The sequence below is a fragment of the Fukomys damarensis genome, unplaced genomic scaffold (assembly GCF_012274545.1).
Source record: "Fukomys damarensis isolate Sample0158 unplaced genomic scaffold, DMR_v1.0_HiC HiC_scaffold_23, whole genome shotgun sequence".
Taxonomy (NCBI): Eukaryota; Metazoa; Chordata; class Mammalia; order Rodentia; family Bathyergidae; genus Fukomys; species Fukomys damarensis.
Window position 1 is genome coordinate 60,080,937 of NW_022900935.1, and position 4,320 is coordinate 60,085,256.

Here is a 4,320-nt window from a genome sequence, read left to right on the forward strand (position 1 = left end):
AGTCTTGTTATATAGTCCAGGATGGCCTTGAACTCATAATCCTCCTACCTCATCATACCTATTATGCTCTGTCCCAGACCTTTTTATTTTTATTTTGAGATACGTTCTCATAAAGTTGACTGGGCTGGACTCAAATTTACAAACCTCTGGTCTCAGCTTCCCCAGTAGCTGAGATTACAGGCATGAATCGCTGTGTGCTTAACAGAAGTGTAATCTTTAGTTTTTTGGGGGTTTTTTTCCCCCTATGGATTTTTGTGTTATAGTCTTGAGGCAGCATTCCCTCCTCTCTGGGAAACCTCAGGGTTTGTTCTTAGGTCTTGTCATGAACTCAATGAAGGCCACCTATATTACATCAAGGGTAATGTCCTTTACTTAAAGTCAGCTGGTAGAGATGTTAATCATGTCATAAAATTCCTCATACCAGTGTAACTGTCACAATAGCCTCCTATTTTATTTATTTTTGCCAACTAGGTGGTAAGCTTGAGTTTCTAGTTGCTGAAAGAGTGCTTGAACATGAAACCCAGAAAGTGCACAGTTGTTAAAAAACATTATTTAGGGCCAGGGATTTAGCTCAGTGGTTCCTCTGCCTGCCTTGCAAGAGCAAGGTCCTGAGTTCAATCTGGCTTCCTCTGTCACATACAGGCTTAGAGCACATTTTTCGGTGATTCTTCTATAGGTGCTCACTTTATTGATCTGATTTTGCCTACTTTCCATATGTCAGGGATTCCTCATGGTCTTGATGCATCGTGAATAGCCTTTGTTTACTAGTGTTAAAAGCATATATTCTCTCATTCCTAGGGATTTGGGATGGAAGGGTGAGAGTGCCAATTTTGCTTAATCCAACATCTTGGGCCTAAAGATATAGTATGTTCTCAATAAATAGTTGTTGGATGAGTGGATGGAGAAAAAAAAAAAACACAAGTGCAAGCACAATGTACAGAATATAGCAGGTGCTCAGTGATGCATGCTAATGATAACAAGTAGGAAGAGATGCCAAAGAAAAAAATAATACAAAGCATCACCATCACATAAAGAAATCAAAGCCCCTAAATCTTAAAACAAAATAAGAACTGAAACTAATCAGTCCAGTCTCAGTCAAGTAAAGTAAAACTTTTGTTTGTTTGTTTGTTTGTTTGTTTTTGGTACCAGGGATTAAACTCAGGTCCTTGCGCTTGCAAGGCAGGCCAATGAACCACTGAGCTAAATCCCTGGCCCAAAGTAAAACTTTTAAAAAGTACTGGGCTTTTTCAAAAGTATAATTTTTTTTAAAAGTGTTAAAAACTAATACTAACAGGGCCGGGGATTTAGCTCAGCAGTTCGGTGGCCTGCCTTGCAAGTGCAAGGACCCGAGTTCAATCCCCAGAACCAAAAAAAACCAAAACTAATACTAATAGCCAGGCATGTGGCACACATCTGTAATTCCAGCACTCGGAAGGAGGATCACTGGGAGTTCAAGGCCAACCTGGACTACACATCAAGACCCTGTCTCAAAAGAACCCAAAAAACAAAAACTCTAATACTAATAAGCTGGAGGTGTAGCTCAGTGGTACAGCATGTGCTTCGCATGTGCAAGGCTCTGGAGTCCATCCCTTAGCACCTAAATAAATAAACACCTAAATAAATGATAACACTTGAAGAAGCTTAGAGAAATATTTCTAAAAATTACAGTATTTGCAGGCCAGGGATTTAGCTCAGTGGTGCTGTGCCTACCTTGTAAGCATAAGGTCCTGAGTTCCATCCCTGGTACAAAAAAAAAAAAAAAAATCTATAGATATATATCCTATATATCTATAGATATATAGGACAGCCAAAGGGTTTATCCTATGCTTTAAAAAACTGCTCTTGCCATAAGAAGACTCATTTAACGAGCAAATGCGTACTCCAATATAACACAAATCTGGAGAATGATGATATGAGTGTGATTAACTTTTACAATCAGATGATTTTAAGCAAAGCAGATTACCCTCAATAAGAAGAGTGAAGGACCCTCATCCAATCAGTTGGAAGCCTAAAGGACAAAAATTAAGTTTTAGCCATGTTAACTGGTCAGGATTCTGATTACCATTTTGAATTTTATTTGTTTGTTTATTTTTGGTACCAGGGATCAAACTTGGGACCTTGCGCTTGTGAAGCAGGTGGAGGAACCACTGAGCTAAATCCCGGGCCCACCATTCTGAATTTTTATACAAGCTTTATCTTGTAAGACTTCATAAAATAAACTAGTACATTTTACAATCTGCTCAAATCTGTATAGAGAAATGGACTAGATTTATGAGGTACTGATTTATGTGAATTAAATTGTCTTTATAGTATGTCTACTTCTTCCTGGTTAGAGGATACAGATCTAATGGCTTTTATCACTGTGGATATTCCTGTCGAAAAATGGGCATGTATGCATAAAAACAACCACCTTAGCAAAATCACACCTTTGCTAAACAAATGAACATGGCCTTTTAAGAAAGCAAAGATCTTAGATAATGATTAAACGTATCTACAATCTCTAACTCAAAAATTTTAAAGTCATAATGAAATGTGAGTAGTTAGCATATGATTGCTTTGTACCCTCACACTTTGTTATTTCAATGGTTGATATTCATGCTTTTATTAACAAAGCTAAAATTCACCTAAGAACATAAGGGTAACATTATTCATTGCTGTATGTTTGCAATTGTAAAATATTGAACACCCCCAAAAAAGAACCCAAAAAGTTTATCAATAGGAGACTGAAAAAAAAACCAGTAACACATGTTCAAGGAATATTACACAGATGTTAAAAAGAAAAAAACTCTCAAATATGGAGATGACACAAAAAGATCTCTCTTAGGGACAAGGATGTAGCTCAGCAGCACAGCACCTGCCTAGCAAGTCCGAGGCTCCAAGTTCGATTCGCAGCACCAAAAACAAAAAGACTTCTCAACTCTGAAAGTGAAAGAACAAGGGTAGAACAGCATTAACAGTATTTGTATAAGAAACTCTAGAAGAAACCAGGTGTGGTGGCACATGCCTGTAATCCCAGTACTTGGGAGGCTGAGGCAGGAGGATCACTGAAAGTTCAAGGATAGCCTGGGCTAGAGTGAATTCAAGGCCAGCCTGAACTATGTAGGGAAACCTTGTGTGGGGAAAAAAAAAAAAAAAATCTGGAAGAATTCTAAATAAACCAAAAGATGCAGATGGTTGGGAGGTACATGGAGAGGAAGGGGAACTGGGTGGATGGACCACAGCAGTGAAAACAAGATTTTCACCGTATGCCTTTCATCCTTTTTAAATTCTAGCTGGGAGTAGGAATGCCTGTAATTCTAGCACTCTGGAAGGCTGAGGCAGAAGGATCCCAATTTCAGGCCCAGCCTGTGTAATTTAGGAAGACCCTAAATTTAAAACTCAGAAAAGGGCTGGGGTTGTAGCTCAGTACGAAGGCCCTGGGCTCAATCTCTAGTATCACAAAAATACACAAATAAATAAATAAACAAGATGCATGTCTAACACTGACAATCCACAACTCTATCTCAAATCTTTCTAAAGCGGCTCTTGCTCATACTCATCTCTGAAAGATTCATTCTTTGGCACAAAAGCGGTGTGGAAACAGAGCTGTGGCAGACACTCCGCAGGGAGGCAGGTTCATTGTCTGGGCCCAGCTTTCACCTGGCAGGAACCGGGCGCACTGCTGAGAAATCAGCTCCTCTCATTAGCATGTCTTTATTCTACGAGAGGCAACCGGCTCCACTCCAATTCTGACACCTCACTCACTCCGAGATCGCCCAATGCCCGCCCATTAGGTCCCAAGCCCGAGAGAAGGTGGTAGCCATGGGTCCCCAGAAGTCTTGAAAAGAGCAAGTTTTTAAAAAATAAAGAGCACATGCTGGTCCCGTGCCCGCGGTTCGGATGGGCTGGTGCCCACAAGAGTGGGCGATCCTGGGATTCTGTGCTGCTGCCCTGCACTTCCCGTGCCGAGGCCACAGACCAGCAGCGGAGGCATTCGCCTTTTTAATAGAAGGTGCGCTGAAAACAAACGCGATACTCCACACCTTATACCTATGCCTGGGCCGAAAATCAAGCTTGTGGCTCTTCTGGCAAAAGGTCGATCTAAGTGACTCTCAGACTCGAATTCCCAAACGTTTCTGTGGAAACACTGTTGTTTTTCCTTCTGACAGCCCCTGGAAAAGGACCAGCCTTGCAAACCCAAGTTGGGCCTCCGTCCTCCAACACGCCAAGGCAGCTTTTCCACGGGAAACCTCGTTCAAACCTCCCGGGGGCCCGGAGATGACAACCGGGGGCAGCACCCGGCACAGGTGCGCGTCGCCGAGGCCGAGGCCGCCTCCCCTG